The sequence below is a fragment of the Schistocerca cancellata genome, chromosome 1 (genome assembly GCF_023864275.1).
Source record: "Schistocerca cancellata isolate TAMUIC-IGC-003103 chromosome 1, iqSchCanc2.1, whole genome shotgun sequence".
Classification (NCBI taxonomy): domain Eukaryota; kingdom Metazoa; phylum Arthropoda; class Insecta; order Orthoptera; family Acrididae; genus Schistocerca; species Schistocerca cancellata.
Genome location: NC_064626.1, coordinates 980001492 through 980022586, shown reverse-complemented (window position 1 = coordinate 980022586; position 21095 = coordinate 980001492). Strand labels below are relative to the sequence as shown.

At 48.2% G+C, this 21095-nt stretch overlaps 1 protein-coding gene across 1 annotated transcript in view; it reads right to left on the bottom strand.

Moving 5' to 3' along the window:
* Positions 1-21095, bottom strand: part of LOC126119508 (discoidin domain-containing receptor 2-like) — a 306612-nt gene that overhangs the window by 218025 nt on the left and 67492 nt on the right. The gene's annotated exons all lie outside the window — the stretch shown is intronic.

Sequence of the window (21095 nt, the reverse complement as noted above, 5' to 3'; positions counted from 1 at the left end):
ATATTCTTACAACTTGACACATATTCTGTGACCAATGTATAGTATGACAATTCCCAAAACTACAGAAGGAGAAGAGACACGTCAATGATCGGACGAAAAGTTCATAATTACGGAAAAAAAGGGGCACAAGGGAGATTTGAACACGGTTCTCCCGTAATTTCTTAGACTTTCCCAGCGATTTTCTGACATCTCTTCGAATCTGGTGTACTGCCGGTGGTCTGCCGTTTTCTAACACAATATTTCGACGTCGTACCTCGGCGTCTTAATCAGGTTCTACCTTCCTGTGACTGAACGACAGGGTCACTGTCACTGTCACTTGAGTCTGCCCTGCCTCGTGTTGGGAGAAGGCCAAGCATATACAGCTATTCCTGCATAATCCTATATCTGTGGAATTGCTTCCTCACGGTCCGAATTGGCCTGAGGTGTTTTCTGGGGTGGAGTTGTCCTCCCTCTGTCGCGAGATATTATTCTCGTAATAGGTCAGGCCAACGCGTGGTTGGCCTGTGGTGAATAGGATGGCCCAAATCCCTAATGAGCCTGTTGTCGGACTGTACAGTCCGCTCATAGAAGACCCGCGCCGATTGTTTAAATCTGTCGCGGAGGAAGGGGATGCCGGTTTTCCGGTGTAGCTGAGCGGTCGAATAGAGCCTCGGTAGGCGCAGAGCAAGCTTGAGCGCCCTGTTCTGCACCCTCTGCAGCTTGTTGAAGTGTGTGTAGGCCGCGTTGCCCCACACCACGGCCGCATATTCCAGCACTGGACGAACCAGCGCCAGGTACAGCGTGATGCCGTGGTGGGGAGGCAAGGCAGACGACGGGTTGAGCAGAGGGTACAGAACGCGTAGGCGCCCTATTGCTCTGCCCCTGACGTCCTCGATGTGGGCTTTCCACGTTAGCTTCTGATCGAGAATGACTCCCAGGTAGCAGCCAGTCCTGCTCCATGGGACGGGGCTTCCCATGACGGTGACTGGCGGAAGATCTGGTGGCAGTGGTCTTCGTGTGAACACCACTGCCTGGCTCTTCGCCGCATTCTGCTTCAGGCGCACCAAGGGTCTCACATCCACTATGGAGCAGGCGGCGCATCTCGACTGCCTTCATACTCAGCACGAATAGCGCCGTGTCGTCGGCGTAGAGTGCCAACTTCACCGGTGCCACGCGCGGTGCGTCGGCAGTGAATAAGGAGTAGAGCAGGGGGCCGAGAACCCTGCGGTACTCCAGCACGGATGGGTCGGTGCGTGGACGTCCCCTCGTCCAGGCGGACATAGAAAGTCCTGTCGGCCAGATACGATTGGAGTAGGACCCCGTGCGACGTCGTGACCCCGTGCACAAAAAGTTTGTACACGAGGCCGTCGTGCCACACAGAGTCGAATGCCCTGAAGACGTCGAGGAACACCGCCCCAAGGTATTCCCGCGTCTCCAGGGCGCGCATGGCATCTTCCACCAGCCGCATCAGCTAATGGACCGTGGAGTGACCCCTCCAGAAGCCGAACTGCTCGTCCGGTATGACTCCTTCTGCTGTCACGTGGCGAAGCAGGAGCCTGGCGTAGAGGCGCTCGAACACTTTGGAGAGGGCCAGTAGCAGACTGATGGGTCTGTAATTGGCGGCGTCACGCGGGTCCTTGTTCGCTTTGGGGATGGCCACCACCTCTGCATGTTTCCACACAGAGGGGTAGACACCTGAGCGAAGGACCTGGTTGAAGATACCACCCAGCAGCGGATAGGTCCCTGCTGGAAGGTTCCTCAGCAGGTGGTTGGTGATCCCATCAGCGCCTCCCACCTTCCTAGTATTGAGCGCCTTCAGCTGTGCGGCCACCTCCGCCACCTGCGCCTACCGATTCGAATTGGTCCGCCAGGACACCTGCTTTTCCGTCTGGGCTGCAGACGACGTCTTGCCCAACCAGTATTGGTGGTATGCGCTGTCGTCGGCGCAGGAACGACTTCACCGTGCGCCAGGTGCTGCCGTCCTCTGGATTGAGGGAGGCGACGAAGGCCGACCACACGCTGTTCCTGTGCGCCTCAGCCGCTGCTCTGATGTCTCTCCGCATGCAGTTGAGGCGTCGCTTCGTCGCGGGTTAGCGGGTGAGCTGCCGCTCCCGGAACAGCTTGTTCTTCTGCCTGATTGCTTCTCGTATCGGAGGCGGTAGGTTGCGGGAGTGGGCCCCTGTGGCAGTAGCTGGCGGGAGAGGACACGCAGAGCAGCGTCCGCGCCCACTGCGGATCGGGTGTGTCCGCGATCGATTCCAGGACTATCTCCTGGAAGCGCTCGCAGTCCATGCGCCGGTACGTCTGTCGGCGTGGTGGTAGCGTCGCTCCGGCGACATCTATGGCGAAGACCACCGGCAGGTGGTCAGACGACAGTGCACACCGTGTGGAGGCGGTCGTGTGGTGCCTGATGCCTTTTAAGACTGCGACGTCGAGCACGTCCGGCAGTCCCCTGGCTGGGTAGATTGTGGGCTCCTGTGGGCCCAGGATCAGGGCGCCGTTCCTCGCGGCAGCGCGGGAAAGTCGGCGGCCACTGACATTCGTGAGGCGGGAGTTCCATTCCGGGTGCTTCGCATTGAAGTCACCCGCAATGAACACCCTCCCCCCAACTGTCAGCAACGCGTCGACGTCCGCCTCCTGGAGGTGTCCACGTGGTGGCCTGTATATTGCCACGAACGTGATCTGTCCAGCTGTCGTGGTGACCGTCACCCCAGTGGCTTCCAGGGTTCTCAGGTCCGGGATGTGCACCTGGTGGCGTTGAAGCCGCAAACGGTCAGTCCATGGATGAGTGGATTATCCATGGTGCGGCTTCATGGTGACGGTAGCAGCCTGGAGGGCCTCCGTGACTGCCGTGACTAGCACGGGCAGTTGTTGGAGCAGGGCAGAGAGGCTCCTGGTCCTGTTGATGGTGCGGGTGCAGCCGCAGCAGCGTGCCCGCGCGCCCAGCAGCCTGCGGTGCGGGAGTGTTGAGTGGACGGGCAGTGCGTCGTCCGCCCTTGTGGTGGTCGGCCTGGCAGTCAGCCTGTGGGGCTGACGAGCCAGGCGCGGTGGATGGTGCGGTCTTCCGCAACGGAAGTGGCGGGAAGGCCACTTGTCGTCTCGTGGTGGCTTCAGCGGACTCTCCCTTGGTGGCGGAGGCGTAGCTGGTGCCAGGTTGCACCTTCCTGGCAGGTGCTGATCGTCCGTTCTGCCGTGGGCGGCGTCGGAATGCAGCGCAGCCTCTGTAGCTCGCCACGTGTGGCTCGCTACAGTTGCAGCACTTTGGCGCCTCCTCTCTCTTCTTTGTGTAGTCCCGACTCTGGTGGGAGTCGGCGCACTTGACACAGCGGGCCGGCATGGAACAGTAGCGCTCCACGTGGTCAAGGCCCTTGCAGGAGAAGCACTGGGCGCGCCTCCCCTTGGCCTTGAGCGGTTCCACTTCCACCCCAATCCGGGCCAACATCTGCAGATGGAAGATTTTTCGGTTTTCGAAGTTGTCCGGGAGGACAACTAGGAAAAGAGACATGTCTCGCCTCGTCCTGGGCGGTTTCATGATGGTCACGGTGCTGGCCTTGTAGCCCAGCCCCGCCAGTTCGTCTTTGAGGTGCGAGGGCTCCATTTTCAGCGGGAGGGGGCGGAAAACCACCTTCAGCTGCTTCACGGGCTCCGCATTATGCGTAAAGCAGTGTAGCTTGCCGGTCTCAATGATCTTCATGGCTGCTCGGTAGTCATCCATGGTGGCGGTCGAAACCCGGTATAGGTCTCGCCCGACACACTTGACCTTGGCAGCGAACGCAATTGTCTCAAATTTATCAAGGAAGGACTTGTAAGAGTCCGTCCATGAGACAGTTATCTGTGGTGGGGCGGGTGCCCGCCTCTAGGGTGGCTCAGTGGCCTCCATGGCTTCTGGCTCGTCGACGTCGATGAATGAGTTCGTCGTCGGGAGCGGCTGCACTGTTTGGAGCCGTTTGGCCCGAGCAGTGTGCCGCCGCTTCGGGACGGTGAACCCATCGTCTGGCGCCTGGTCTGCCTCAGTGGGGGCAGGGTCGTCTGCCATCTTTTGCTTCTGGCTTCTCCTGCAAACAGACTGAGGGAATGTGGAGGAGCCGTCCTCCTCTGTTGCTGCCGGCCTCTTCCTGGAGGGCTGCGGTGTTGCCATGGCTTCCGCCTCGAGCAGGTCGCCAAGGTTGGCCTCTACGATAGTGTCGTCACGTGGCAGGACGGTGACGTCTTCTCTCGTCACGCCTGGCGGTATAAATTCCGGTATATCTGTGGCCTCTTCACTGGAAGAGACCGGCGTGGCAGCCAGCAGTGCACCAGTTTCTTCTGTAACTGGGACTGGTGGCGCAACACTCATCAGGGCCGCCGCTGGAAGAACAGTGTCGTCTGTGTTCAACACGTCTGTCAGGGCTCCCGACGGTACTCTCTCCTCTTCATTGACCACGCAACCGTGTGACTTTAGGTACTGGTGGAACAAGCGGAGAGCTCGTTCGTCGGCAGCACGTTCCCGGTAATCAGTATCCCGTGACATTCGGTGCAGGATGAGGTACAATTGCGCCGCCGTAAGCGGGCCTGTTTCCCTAGAATATACCGTCTTGTAGTCCATTGTCGTTTGCTGCGTCGTCGTACGTGGGAGGCCGGATGGGGCCGCAGACGGGGCGGACTCGGTCACCCGAGCCCGTCCCGCCTGGCGGCGATCCGCCACAGCCTTCGCTTGAGTAGCGTGATCCTGCTTGCACTGCATCGCTCACTCGAATGTGCCGAACGACAGGGTGACCGTGGCCCGTATTTATGTCCGGTCGCAGCGGGAACGGACGGCGTAGGGAACACCAGATACCATCTGGACATAAATACGGGACACGGTCATCCTGTCGTTCAGTCACAGGAAGAACCTGATTAAGATGCCGAGGTACGACGTCGAAATGTTGTGTTAGAAGAAAACGCAGACTACCGGCAGTGAACCCGATTCAGCGAGGTGTCACGGTTCTCCTGCTTTATAGTCTGACACCATGACCACAGAACCACAGTGCTACTTGCAATTCGCTCAATGTTACACATCTTACACATGGACCGTTCACTGTTTCTATTTGATTCTTCTTTTGCACAGTTCAGTACACCTTTCTCTTTCCGTGTTGGATCTGAGGTCAGTTTTTAACGGGCTGTCCACAAGGCCACTGCACCACTAAATCTGAGAAGGGGGAGGAGATGCATGGCGAGTTTCCTCTGTCAGAATATTGAGAATAAGCTTATATAAAGATGAAACGTTAATCAACGTATCTCATAGGCCTTAAAATACTACACTACTGGTCATTAAAACTGCTACACCACGAAGATGACGTGCTACACACGCGAAATTTAACCGACAGGGAGAAGATGCTGTGATATGCAAATGATTAGGTTTTCAGAGCATTCACGCAAGGTTGGCACCGGTGGCGACACCTACAACGTGCTGACATGAGGAAAGTTTCCAACCGATTTCTCATAAACAAATAGCAGTTGACCGGCTTTGCCTGGTGAAACGTTGTTGTGATGCCTCGTGTAAGGAGGAGAAATGCGTACCATCACGTTTCCGACTTTGATAAAGGTCGGATTGTAGCCTATCGCGATTGCGGTTTATCGTATCGTGACATTGCTGCTCGCGTTGGTCGAGATCCAATGACTGTTAGCAGAATATGGAATCAGTGGGTTCAGGAGGGTAATACGGAGCACTGTGCTGGATCCCGACAGCCTCGTATCACTAGCAGTCGATATGACAGGCATCTAATCCGTATGGCTGTAACGGATCGTGCAGCCCCGTTTCCATTCCTGAGTCAACAGATGGGACGTTTGCAAGACAACAACCATTTGCACGAAGAGTTTGACGACGTTTGCAGCAGCATGGACTATCAGCTCGGAGACCACGGCTACGGTTACCCTTGACGCTGCATCACAGACAGGAACGCCTGTGGTGGTGTACTCAACGACGAACCTGGGTGCACGAATGGCAAAACGTCATTTTTGTCGGATGATTCCGGGTTCTGTTTACACCATCATGATGATCACATCCGTGTTTGGCGATATCGCGGTGATCGCACATTGGAAGCGCGTATTTGTCATCGCCATAATGGCATATCACCCGGCGTGATGGAATGGGGTGCCATTGGTTACACGTCTCGGTCACCTCTTGTTCGCATTGACGGCACTTTGAACAGTGGGTGCTACATTTCAGATGTGTTACGACCCGTGGCTCTACCCTTCATTCGATCCCTGCGAAACCCTACATTTCAGCAGGATAATGCATGACCGCATGTTGCAGGTCCTGTACGGGCCTTTCTGGATACAGAAAATGTTCGACTGCTGCCCTGGCTGGCACATTCTCCAGATCTCTTACCAACTGAAAACGTCTGGTCAATGGTGGCCGAGCAACTGGCTCGTCACAATACGCCAGTCACTATTCTTGATGAACTGTGGTATCGTGTTGAAGCTGCATGGGCAGCTGTACACGTACACACCATCCAAGCTCTGTTTGACTCAATGCCACGGCTTAACAAGGCCGTTATTACGGGCAGAGGTGGTTGTTCTGGGTACTGATATCTCAGGATCTAAGCACCCAAATTGCGTGAAAATGTAATCACAGGTCAGTTCTAGTATCATATACTCGTCCAATGAATACCCATTTATCATCTGCACTTCTTCTTGGTATAGCAATTTTAATGGCCAGTAGTGTATAATGTCGTCTTGGTGGCCCAAGGTTTTTATGGCGTTACGCTCACCATTTCTCTCAGTGCATTAGAATAAAAGAATATATCTGAAGGAAAGTACCTGTTAGAGACAGAGGGTAAAGAACTTCGGATGTCGATGCGTTCAAATTCCGACACGTGGCGCGGCTGTGCGTGGTGTGAGCGTGGCCGGGTGAGGCTCCACCCCCGCTCCGCCTGCCCGCGTAGTTGCGTGAGTGCGTGTCTGTGCGTGTCCGTGCGCCGCCCGCCTGTCAGGGAATGTTCATTTTCAATTCCGGCGACCTCACCGCCTGGCGTCACCGCCTGGCCTGCAGGCCCGATTCGTCGAGCGGAGTGAAAATTCCCAGGGGAAACACGAAACGTCCATCGCGATCGGCGGCCACCGTGTTACGGCTGCACCGGAAATACTTTGCTCGGCACACTGCCACCCTCGTGGGATGAAATTAGCAACAGGCTCTCGACGTTTTCACCGGCTGTTAACGGATACTGAGTGGTCCCTCGTATGAGAAACAAATACACACGTCATTTATTAATCCAAACACCGTATCTGCCTGCCTGCATATTTACGTGATCGACAGACGTTAATCATCAAATGCAGAAGCACGTATATTTCACTGCCTGTTTCGTCACTTTCACTACAGCAACTGCACACTCCTTCACAAATACCGAAAAAAGGAATATGGCGATTGCTGAGCAGGACGCTACCTGACTAACAGAAAGCAACGCTAAAGGCCTCAATGCTGATCGCCGGGTTTCCTTCCTGTACCAGAAAATGTTCATTTCGCGTGTCCACACAGATTAACAGTCCCAATTTACTGAAAAAGAATTCCACTGAGGTACGGAAATTGTATCAGTGCCCCTTATCCTATTAAGAGAGAGAAAACGTCTCTTTTTAAGGTTCCGTGCCAGAGTCGGTAAAAACCGAACCCTTTTAGTATCACTTCGTTGTCCGTCTGCCTGTCTATCTTCCCGACTGAACGAAGCGGTAGACGCATACAGTTGAAATTTATATCACACATTAAGGTCTGCGATCTATTAGACGTAAAAAAAGACTTCAACGCATTCAAGAGATACGGCCATATATCTCACATATTCTCATACCCGCAAATTCGTTTGCAAAAACCTATTAGATACTTCCAATTAGTCTAGAACCATGACATTTTGTAGAAAAAAGGTATCACTCTACAACCAAAGAAAAAAATTCCAAAAGTTGAGAATTTATAATTATATCGCACGAAAAAGTTTTGTTTTTATTTATTTTCTTCCTGTTGGTCTGTCTGTCTATCCGTCTGTTAAGCCACCTTTTTCTGTGTAACAGTACGGTGTATCAAGTTCAAATTTATAACTTATACTAAGGTCTACAGTCGCTTGGCGATGTAGTAAATATAAGCTTCTGAGTCAATGCAACCAAAAGATAAAAGGACATTCATGTCACATTTTTTTATATTCGCGAACTGACTCACAGGGTACTTCTCGTTGACCTATAATCAAAATTTGCCAGGAAGCAAGACAGAGGAAGTAATCCGAAAACTCTTAATCTGTAATTATGTCATACAACCAAATTTTTTTGTCACTTGTTACCAGACTCTCCGTCTGCCGTCCGCATATTAAGACCCCTCATTCATCAAAAGATGTAAGGTACTTCCAGGTGGTCTAGAATTATGAAATTCGGTAAAAAGAAAGGTTTCACAGTACAACAATAGGCAAAAATTGGCAAAGTGCGAGTAGGACCTGCGTACTGATGGTTCCGAACAAGTTTAATTTTGTATCTAGGTTATTATCCATTTCAGGAATCGTGAACAACGACGATTTGTGGCTGTTATCGACATATCTACTAGTAAGACACCAGTTTCGGGGCTTCCGCGAATTTCGAGAAAGATTTAAATTTCAAGTTTGAAGTGGGATTTCAAATGACGAAACAAAATGACCAACAAAATCTGTCGACGTGTTCCTGGGTTCAGAGTCTCATGTGTGCGCGTGCAATGCAGTGCTAGACCAAAGTTTCTTTGATTCCTGTCAGACCGAATACGTCGGTAATGATTCTTGAGTGTGTTACACTCTGGGCAAAACGTCCACGAGAATGACGGCACCACTGTCCTAAAAGACTGCCATTACCACTTTCGTTTTTAATTTCGTCTATTTTGGTCCCAATTCAACCTTTTTCGGGTCAAACTGATGTATACAAATCTCATCGTCACCTGTAACGATTCGTGACTGAAAGGTTTCTCCTTTGACCTCAAACTTCTCTAGCAGTTCATGCGATCTGTTGTCAGCATTCATGGAATCCATCTTTATCACATCTCTGAATATCTAAGACCCTTAATCATTCGATACACACTTCCAGTGAATACCGATAGCTGTAGAGCAAATTGTCGAGTGGTGAGGCGCCATTCTGCACAGATAATGGCATAAACGCGATCCACTATATCGCGAACAGCCACTGCGACTTGACCTCTCGAATGTAGCCGATCACCGAGCTCCATTTCTGCACTTCCTGGAAGTACAATCCTGTTTACTTCTCAGCAAACAGTATTCCTGTCAACTGCGTCTTTGCCATACACTGCACATAAACGATGACGTATGTTTGCTATGGTTCCTTTATCTGCAACCGAGATTTCCATTAAGCAAATTGCTTGTAATGACTGTCTTTCTCAGAAGCCTTTTTATGATTCACTATGGCCCTGCCATCTGTTGGAATTGTTCGAAACTTCACTCACGTTAAGAAGAAACTTCAGATTTGAATCATCTGGTATTCTGATATCTTACATATATTAACAGCTGTATAATAAAAGTCATTATTCATTGAACGAGCCTCGCAAAGTTAATATAAGAGACCTAGTGTGGAGGAACTAGCTGCAAGAAATCGCACTTTTTCATTGCCAATCACTGGCTATGATTTTGAAATGGAGACTCAACCACGCGTTTGACTAATACATTTTGCTTGACTGCAGCTTCTTATATGGACATTGTTTTCCAGGAATTATTTGCCGTGGCTTGTTGGAACAGCCAAAACACTTCGCCTTTGTTCCCGCCCTGTTCCCATGCCGCTGTGTGTGTAAGTATGTGTGTGTGTGTGTGTGTGTGTGTGTGTGTGTGTGTGTGTGTGAGTGACTGTGTGTATATGTGTGACAATCTTCTTTTTCCCTCTTTCATGACAGGCATAGATCGATCATTAGGATCATAAGTAGGTTACAGATGTTTCTTCTATCATCAATCACCTCTGATACAGCTAGGACATGTATGCTACGGAGTTTTTCTTTTTGCTTACTCATAATACTCCACATCTAGAAACAGTACGATACAGTTTCATAATGTCATTTCAACTCTGAAAGACTTGTATTTTCGTGGTACAACAGTTACCTACTTTATATCTCTAACAGTTTTATATATCATACAGTTTCATACTATGCTTTCAGCACTTCTTCATTCATCATAATTATGTTAAGTTATTATCATATCACAATTGCAACTCTCTACATCTTCAACCAGTCTGTTCCATTCTCATAAATATTTTTATTCTGCTACATTTACATTAACATGAAATAACTATTAAATACTGTGAGATTAATCTAAAATATAGTATGACGTATAATTCTGCAATACAGTGTTACACACAATATAGTTTCACAGGAAAGTATCTAGCTACTGACTTGCCTTGCTTTCTCTTCTCAGCGATCGAAAATGAGCTCAAGCTAAGCACTCATTTCATCTTCGAGTATGTGCGCTTTCTAATTTTTTGCTGATAATATCAAGATACACTGTGTCAAAGCGGATGTCGAATTCTGTACTGAACATCCAATTTATTAACAAAAGGCAATACACGTTTACGGTAATCACCAAAGCTTGGTTCTTTAGCTGAGGTTGCCATCTTTTACTCTACTCATTACTCGATGTGTTCCAATGTAGAGAGCGTACATTTTTGTTCTCAGACCAATGACTTGTGTGATAGTTTCACCAGACATGTATCGTTCAGTAAACCAACTATTTTTCACAGTTGAAATGTTATATCTTTCAGTTTCTGAATTAATTGAGTGTCAGACCATCTTTCCACATCATTTTAAACAACGTCGTAATTACGTGACGTAATTGCAAGTTATGTCGAACTATCCAAGTTAAAGCAACAAATTTTTACATGTTTCCTCGAAATTTTTTCAGCATATATCCATAAACGAAATGTACATTAAGAATCATACAACTACCTAAAGTAGCTATTCATACAGGTATGAGTCTGCATAAAAGGTCTAAATAATCCCAATTACAACCAGAGCCCGGTAAATGTAACACTATTCTCGAAATTAGGTTTTGCAATTGTATCTACCCCCTTCATCCCTCCCCAGCGCTCTGTTAGCTTAGCATTATCGTTCCTGAAACAGCTGGTGCACAGATCGTAGACGACAGCAGAACAACAACTTATGAAAAGCAAACAAATGTTTTACATTCTGCTGACAAATATCTAACACTCACGTTCAAATATCTCATCGATATTAACAGATGGGAATACATTACTGACTTAGCTATGGACATGACTGCGATTTAAAACTTATTTACCGTACCGGTAAAACAGTCTCATGCTCTCATAACACCCTGAATTTCGATTAGAAGAATTTGTCTGCGCTGTTGGAATCAAGTCTTACTGAAACGTAACATTCAGCAATTTTCTTTCCTTTTAAGTTTCCAATAAACACAGTTTCAGATAGTGCTGTGGTCTTACTATTGGAAGTACGTAGTTATTTCATTTACATTGCTTTTGATTTTGAGAGTAGCTGAGGTATGTTCAACTGGGTATACAGGAAGCAAGCTTCCTTAAGGTGGGTGCTACATAACTTACCTGAGTACGCAGTTATACTAAGTTCAACTGCAGCCTGATGTAACTGGATCGTCAGTATCCATCCGTCAAAAAAAAAGGATCAAATTCTGCCTTCTGAACGAAATACTGTATGAAACGCTTGGTGATTACTCCATACACACGCGAAATGTCGGACAATTCCTATAACGTACAAATGCAGAGCGCATCTTTGTAATATATGATGTAAGACACGTGGAAGTTTGAACACCTCAGAATGTCTTGACTTATCTTCTGAAAATTTGCTGATTAAGCAGGAATACAGATATTGAAAGCAAGGGAAGCATCAACAGAAACTCACTGCTCCGTCGTTTGAATCACGAGTGAGTGGTGTTACTGGTGCAGTTACCTATCCTGTGTGCGTCTGTCAACGGAAGATTTTATAAATTAATTATACACTATCTTACTAACCTATAATACATATTCTGCCTCATAAAGGCCATATTATTTTACAGATGAGCTGCACTTCAATATATTTATTTGCCCGATCAGTATTCGGACATACACTTCATCAACGGTAGTACGTCTATATAAAATGCCGTGCGTTGATTAAAAGCGGTGTGGTTCTCTGCATGATTCAGATCGTAAAGTGTGAATGTTACAACAATGAAACGCAAACGGGCACACTTCCTTGTCGTATCGGACACTAGAGTAAACAGCGTATCGACTGAAAAGAGATCTCGAAAATTATAAATATTAAAAGTGAGATGAACGTCAATGGAATTCAAAAAGAGTCTCTGCGATGAAAAGAAGCATATTCGTCGAAGAATTCAGCGGCAGGTTTTGCAATAAATACTGAAGCAAGTTACTTCGGTTTCAGGTAACTCAATTGCTCTATGGTTGATAATCGCTCTCGCATAATCAGAAACGCTTATTGTTTTAAACGGTGTTTGATTTAAGGTCCAATAATTAACCTCGTCAACAAAAAGAATACGAATGGTATTCATTGCTGAGACGTGTTTTCTGAAATCGAAAATGAAATCCACGTTTGAAAATCGGGCATAATTTTCTTGTAAGACACTACCCTGTTTCTATCGAAATCATATGCTGCAATAAAAATGGTTCAAATGGCTCTGAGCACTATGGGACTTAACTTCTGTGGTCATCAGTCCCCTAGAACTTAGAACTACTTAAACCTAACTAAACTAAGGACATCACACACATCCATGCCTGAGGCAGGATTCGAACCTGCGACCGTAGCAGTCACGCAGTTCCGGACTCTTTTTTTTTTTTAACCAAGGCCGGGAATCGAACCCGGGTCTCCTGTTTACTAGGTAGGAGCGTTAGCCACTTTTTTTTCTTTTTTTTCTTTTTGTCCCTGAGCGGAGAAAAATTCCTGCCCCAGCCGGGAATCGAACCCGGACCCCTTCGCATGGCATTCCGCAGCGCTGACCACTTTTGTTTCTTGTTTTTTATGTTGTAAGAAAATAAAATAAAATAAAAATAAAAACGCGGTTCCTCCGCTTTGTGGTCCAACAACGCGACCACTTCTTTTTTTATTTTGGGAACAGGAAGGCAGGGTAAACAAACAATTTTTATTCGTACCTTTGTGCTGTCCTAGGGAGAAGAAAAGTATCGAGACAACAAAAACAATTTGGAAACCATAAAATCAACGCAAAGGCCGCCCTCTTTTATTTATTTTTTTTGTGACAGGAATAAAGTAAATGACAATCCTAGTCACGGGCGGGAGTGAAAATGAAGTTATCATCTGCATCACCATCCCTGCAGCACTCGGTGTCGCATCATAAACCTGGCAGAAAGCCATATAATCTTGACCATTTCTGCCAGTGTGGGCGGTATGTATTTCTCCTGCGTCGACCATTCGAAGGACCATTACCTGAGGCGGTTTCGGTGTTTACCATCGTTGTGTGTGTGTGTGTTTTTTTTATTATTTCACTTTAACATAATCGAGTCATAAGTGGCGCCAACAGGTAGGGGCCAGTTTTCTTCTCAGTGTGCTATATGCCAATATAACTAAACCGCGCAGTACTGCCTGTAGTCGTTCTGCTGCAGGAGTCTTCTCAGTTCTGGGACACCCCAGCTTGTAACGCCGGAAATGCATATCCTCCTATTTCCATCTATTGTACTATTTTTTTCCTTGCTTTGTTACCTCAAGATATGACATTTCTGTCTCTTTGTATATTGTAATTTTTTTACTATTTGTATATTTATGCATTTATGTCGATGTATAATTGGTTTGTTTCGTAAATATTATTTGTATTTTTACGCTGGGTCTTGCCTAGGGAAAACTGCTATCGAACGATTACGTCGATAGGTCGTGTGAAGAATCAAAGTGTGTAGGATCTTTGGTAGTGTTAACTCTGCCGCGTGGAGCGCGGGCTGAGAGAGGGAGTGTGGCGGGAGTAGCGAGTGGAGCAGGTGTGTTGTGTGACGCTCCCGCGAGTTGCCGCGCTTTCGGGGTTTGGCAGCATGTAATTGCGCTCGACTTGCGATGATAGTTTCCGACATGGTGTCGCGGACGGGAAACATTAACTAGTGCACATCAAGAGCCCGTTTCGTCTGGTGACCGTGTCGAGAAGAAGGCGCGCCAACATCCAGCTTCTGCAACAGCGACGGCCGACAATGAGTGACTGTCGCCACCTCCTCGATCGACGGCTTCAAACCTTCAATCAACCAACAAGGAAGACTGGAAGCAAGTAAAGTTTTAGAACTGTATGGCAGACCTCAGCTTTTCAAACTGTACCATTTTCGTAACTATAATTACAGCAACTTAGCATGAACCTTTGTTGCTCATTGTCCCAATTGCATTGCCAAGCAGGGTCCCTTCCTTTTCCGGAATGAACCCGAGTGTCGTTGAAATTCAGACGCCAGCATTAAAGTAACATCATTTCAATGCTTTAATTTCAAAGTTAGATTACACAAGCACAAATTAAGAGTGCGAGTTTTGTTACCGTATTTTAGCTTACCTGTGACTGCAGCTCAGCTTGGTACGTACTAAATTTTACTATTGTTAATTCTTCAGAATCATTTAATTCAAGTTCAAAGTTAAATCTCTCATTTCTAAATTGCGTAGATTCAAGTAGCTTTTGAAATGATTGTTGAGGTAGTCCAAGACTAACCGTATTTTACTGAATTTCGATGTGCTTCAGAAAGGAAGCTCACTATTAACTTCAGTCACTAAATTAACTTTCGATTTCCCGGTTTTATTAATTCTTTTGCTAAATTAAGTCAGGGTGTAGCGAAATTTATTACTTCTGACAAACTTTCAGTTTTCACACTACCTGTGTCAACCTTCAGTTGCCACACTTCTAGTGCTAATTACATGTGTAATAACCTTTCTTTTTCAGTTACTATAGTAATTGTCCTTAGGACTGGCGACCGTGATTTCCCCCAAATCTCAAATACCTAATTACCGCTAGTTAATTGTTAACGTAACGGCTGCACATTTACTTTCTTTATTAACTTTACCCCTTTTCAAAATTAATTTCCACCAGTTTCATTGGCACATTTCCTTTCATTTAGATGTAACCCTTTCCTCCCTCTTTACCGACAGGTTAACTTCGGAGACGATTGCTTTTCCAAAACTCCCATTAGGTACACGCGGTTTCATTTTTCACTGTCATTAAGGTCGGTAAGTGAGGGGGAGGTTACAAGCTGTCGGGCGGATTGTGAAAAACACTTCCTAAAAAATTGGAAAAGTAAGTTCTGTATTTCGTATGACTCCGTATGAGCTCGTGTTGTTCTTCTAAATACATCCAATAATCCATCACGGACTTAATAACGTACGAATACAAATATTTCGTCGCATGTCCAGCGATCCAATTGACCGCATATGTCTTTTGTTTGGGAAAAAAGGTCTTGTCCGGTAGAAAAAGTACATTCGATGTGATTTCTGCGCAGTTAGTGCGCCGAAGGAAGGCCAGTATTCGACGCGTCAGCAATCAGACGTCTCTCGCTGCGCCACACACTAAACCATGTTCTTCCGTTGCTAACAGTCCACAGTTTGTGCAAAGAGGAGAATCGACCATATGAATTGTATGTAATGGACTCCTGGTCACAAGTTTACGGTTTATAAGAATATACCACATCGATCTCGCTGCTGTTAACAGTAATGGAGTATGCACTGCACACCAAATATGGTTCCACGTTCTCGACGGGTATTTGAATTCCATTATGTTGCGGCCATGGTGATTCATCAAGCATCTATAGATCTCCCGAGTCGTGGGTATTCTCGTCGAAGGTACTTTCAGACGAACATAACTGTAATCAACAAGAAATGAGGCAATGTGTGCAAGAGAAGGCGAAATACTGCCCACCGCAATAGGGGGTTCGTACGAAGGCGGAACAAGTACTTCTATCAGAGCTGACGTTATGGTATGCTTTCTTTGTTGCCAATTTCGTATCATCGCTCGCATGTAAAGCGCCAGAGCTTTGTTTCGCACGTTTGTGAGGTTGAGGCCACCGTTCCGGAACTGTAGCGTTAACGTATCATATTTGATCTTAAATAACATCCCAGTACTAACATAGTAACCAAAGGCAGCCATGAGGCGGTCTGCAATACCCTTCGGTATTGGTAGGATCTGCGCTAAATGGGGCAGTCGTGACGCTATGTGCACGTTGGTGTATGCCACACGTTGGATCATGTCAAAGGCTCTCAGTGAGTTGTTGCGTATCGTCAGACGAACATTCTGCAGAAGCCGCCGAGAACTCGCCGCCGCTGACCGCCGTAGTGAACGGGTAAATGTAATCCCTAGACATCTCAGCGATTCCACCGTCTGAAACGGTCCCGGTACGTCTTCCAGACCCCGTCCAATGTGCATAATTTTCGATTTCGTCATGTTAACGACACTGCCTGCCGCCGTCCCGTAAGAGTCTAGATGTTCAACAGCCTGACGCACTTCATGTCCTCATCTGACAGGAAGGATCAGGTCGTCCGCATATGCGCGACAAACGAAAGAGTTCTCATTAAGCGCTATCCCAGTAAGTGAGCGCCTCATAACACACATCAGCGGTTGAAGCGCTATCGCAAACAGCTACATGGAGAGTGGGCACCCTTGTCGGACTGAGCTGTTAATAGAAATCGAGCCCGCTTGCCGACCGTTTACAATCACCTTCGACGTAGCCCCTCGTATTAGCCTCATAACGATGGAGATGAAAACAGGTGGAATCGTCATTCGGCTCATGACTGACGCCAAGAAGTCATGGTTTAGCCTGTCGAACGCACGATCGAAGTTCACAGATATCATCGCAGCTCGCATTTTACACGTTTCCGCAAGGGCGATAACGTCACGGTATTCACTTAACGCCGGGGAGATGTTGCTTTGCACCCCCAGGCAAGCCTGATCAGGGGATATTGTCCTGGATATCGCCAGCTTGAGACGAGATGCTAGTAGTCGTGCAAAGATTTTATAGTCGGTGTTTGGCATAGTGAGAGGCCAATATTGATTAATACTGCGACTCCCCGCCATCTTCGGGATGCGAAGAAGAATGCCCGTCACAAAATCCAACGGTAGCCGCATGTCCGGACGCATCGCCTCATTGTACATCGGCACCAACTGTGGCATCATCATGTCCACGAATTCTCGATAAAACTCTAGCGTAATCCCATCTGGCCCTGGTGATTTATGGGCCGCTCCTTTTGTGAGTGCACCTTTATATCGTCTTGTGTGAGTGGCTCCATAAGTGCTGCCTTATCCGTCTCTGTCAGTGTCGTTTGCAGATGTTGCAGTATCTCTTCCCCCACCAGACGTCCGTCGGTGTACCGGCATAGAGGTGGCGGAAATGCTCTAAAAATTCACTTGCAATGTCCTGTTGTGTTGTCAGTTGACGGCCATCTAAACCGTGGAGCACTGTTACCAATGCCCGGCGGTAACGTTTATGTTCCTGCGACACATGGTGCATCGAGGTACGTTCCCCAGTAATGGTGTCGAGACATCTTGCCCGTATTGGGATGCCACCCAGACGTCGTCGCGTGATCGATGGGATTTGTGCCTTGACACGATGAACTTCTGCGTGATGTTCTGCAGACGGCACCTGGAACGACAGCTCACGAAGCATGGTGTAATAATAATCAAGAGTGTCTCTTTGCCATCTCGTCTTATCCCGACCATACTGTATGAGAGATTTTCTTATTGCCGCTTAGTACACTCGAGCCACCATTGAAGCATGGAGGTATACGTTGGTAGACGGCGTTGACATGTGGCCCATACCTCCTCGACTCTATGACGACATTCGGCGTCCGCCAAAAGTGACGAATTGAGCTTCCATGTCCCGCGGCTTCTCCACACACTTTGCCTAGGGAGTGATATGGTACAAATGTAAGCCAGATGATCAGTAATGCCGCAGGCCATCTTTCCGCGTCGACCACCTTATCCTGTAGGCCAACCGAAACATATATTCGACCGAGTCTGCTCGCCGAGTGACTGTTATAAAAAGTATATCCCTCACCGTTCCTATGAATCATGTCCCAGGTGTCGCTTAACTCCAGATCCCGGCATAGCATATGCAACTCACGACAGGTATTGTAATGTGGAGTCTGGTCTTTTTGCGCTAAAACACAATTGAAGTCACCACCCATAATGAAATGATCGAATCTGCCGGTAAATAAAGGCACAATCTCTTCCGAATAATATCTCGCACGCGCCCGTCTGTTGTCTGTGCCGGAAGGGGCATAAACATTGAGAATGCGAATTCCATTAACAGTTATCGCCAGTCCTCGTGCCGAAGGTAGATAAGCCAGGTCCCGGACCAATATCGCCGTTCCACTGTCGTTGTTAGAGTGCGGCGAGGTGTAGGAGATGTATCCATGGACTTCCTGGAACTCAGGAATGTAAATTTCCTGCACCATCAGTATATCCACATCCTACGCGTATATCATGTCCCTAAACCACTGCTGTTTCACGGGCGATCTAATGGTATTTACATTCACTGTCCCTATTCTGTATGCCTGGGCTCGAGTATCTGTCATATCCACATGATGTCAAAATGACAAAGTTTCACCGTATCGATAGTCCCTTAGCACATCCGCAGAGGGTCGCCCGACGGACGTGTCCCTGCGGCATTAGGTTTCTTGAGATGCGGACGGATGCGAGTCCCCACCAGTAGAATGGTCCGCATCGGTGATTTCGTCGTCCTGCCCATACCAGCTGATATTATTGGGGTGCTCCAAATTTTCCTGTGCGGCATTGATGTGTGACATCTGTTGTTCTTTCGCAGCTTTAGACTCCACCGCAGAAGGGGTAGCAGGCCCCTGAGCGGATGCGTCGTCTGAACGACATGACATCTTTTCACTGTCCGAATCCATATGGTCTGCGACATCCGAAGCTTGTGGTTCCAAGTCAGACAGGTCCATAGTGTTAGACTCATCTGGGCTCCCAAGAAGAGAAGGGAGCGTCTCCGCAGAGTTTAGTCGGCGCTTCTTGCGGCGCTTTGGCAAGCGTTGTTTGCGGGCCTTAACCTCGGCCTCTGTTGTTGGCGAATCTTGCATCACCTGCGTTCTCGCCGCCGCCACAACGCCCTGGGTCCGTTCCACTTCAGCTTCCATGCCTGTTGTGATGCTGTCATCCTCTTTCCGCACCACCTGTAATGTCTGCGATTGGAGGTTGGTCGGAGCCATTCCTTCTTCAGTGGGGTCCGAAGGCGCCTCAGTCAACTGCGGCGTCGGTTCGATAGTGCGCTCCGATCTCGGCGTCACCTCCCCGCGAAGCGCCGCCACGTAAGTCATCGGCAGTGACGTTGATGTAGTCGGATTCTGGAGGTCTCCGCTGGGGAGTTGCACGAGTCTCCTCTGCATACACGCAGATCGAAGATGTCCTTCACCACCATACCCGGAGCATGTCCGGGGCTGTCCATCATAGATGACAATAGCTCGAGAGCCGCCGATGTTGATGTACGACGGCACATGTTTCGTAAGGGCAATTCGCACCTGTCGGACACCATTGAGCACTGGATACGTGCTAAAACTTGCCCAACGTTCAGCCGTATGACTGATAACTCTGCCATATGGCTGTAGCGATTCATTGACCAATGATTCTGGTACCTCGAAACGCAGCTCGAATCGTACGTACGCCCAGGCCCGAATGAGCAATTAAAACTTCGGCAATATGACCATTGGAGTATCGGAACTGGAATCCTCGTTTGGCGGCTTCAATGATACTATCGCATGCTGCGTCGTCAATCATCTTTACGTAAAGAGTGCTGCTCACTATTGATAAATGAATTCCAATAATTTCCGTGTAATTAAGTTGCACTTCGTCCCTCAAGAAACGTTCGATTTCGAAAGCCTTCGGTCATGCATACTCGTTACAGAACGTGAACTATATCGTGGTTTTTCGGAAATTGTGTGCCATTGCGTTCGATTCAAAAAGTAACACACGCGAGTGACGACGGTGTAAACACCGCTTCTTCCGCGAACGTTCGCAGCCGGGACGTAAACAAGCCCGAGCTGCTCCGCGGCTAAAGGCGGACTGACTGAGCGCCTAGAACCGCTAGACCACCGCGGCCGGCTATGCTGCAATCATCTGTGGCTTAACTTACATGTAGGATGGAACTTAAATAGTGGCAACACTGCTGTGGAGACACTATGCAATGGAAACTACTACTGTCGCTGATAGCACACGTTGTTGACATACCTACCTTACCTCCGAGCACATGGACTCGCTTGTCCCTCGTCACTGGCTTGTGGACAATCGAGGGAAACACAGCCACTTGTGAGCGAGCGGTCAAAAGTAACGGTATCACCATCTTTTAGAAACAGGAACAACTGAATTGGATCAAGATTGAATGTGCCAAAGGTTGTACAGCACGACAGTGTCATCAAGGTCTTAATCAAGGTCTTCCAGAGGCGTGCGGGTAATTGGCATTGCCGTACAGAACAGTGGCACGTTTGGTAAAAGCCTTCAACGAAGGTCGGTAAACTGTGGCAGACATGCATCGGGCAGCTCGTCCTAGCGTCTCTGAAGAAGAAGAGCATGCTGTTGCTGCGTTAGTGCACAGTGATCGGCGCCATACGATTCGTGAGCTCACCTACGAAACCGGATTAGCGCAAACGAATGTGCTTCCTATCCTGAAGGAACGCCTGGGCATGCAAAAAATTGCATCACGATGAATTCCCCATGACTTGACTGAAATGCAGAAATGGATGCGTTACGACGCTGCTCAGACGCACCTGGAGCGCTATGAGCGCGAAGGAAAGGCTTTCTTACACCGTACCGTAACACTGTAAGAGACATGGGCCGGATCGTACGAGCCAAAACTGAAACGCCAATCCAATGAATGGCGTCATTGTGGGTCGCCGCGAAAGTCGAAAGTGCGTCAGAGTCCCAGTATGGTGAAAGTTATGGTGATTCTCGCGTACGACTGTGATGGTTTTATCCTAACGCATTACGTTCCTCCACGGCAGACCTCCAATGCACAGTATTACTGTTTGGTTTTGGAGCATCACCTGCGACCAGCTTTGCGGAAGAAGCGGCGATACTTCCTGCGCAACCCACCCATCATTTTGCACGACAATGCGCGGGCGCATACAGCGCAAGCTGTGGCTGCTCTGTTCGGTCGATGTGACTGGGAAGTACTGTACCATCCACCATACTCCCCGGACTTACGTCTTTGTGACT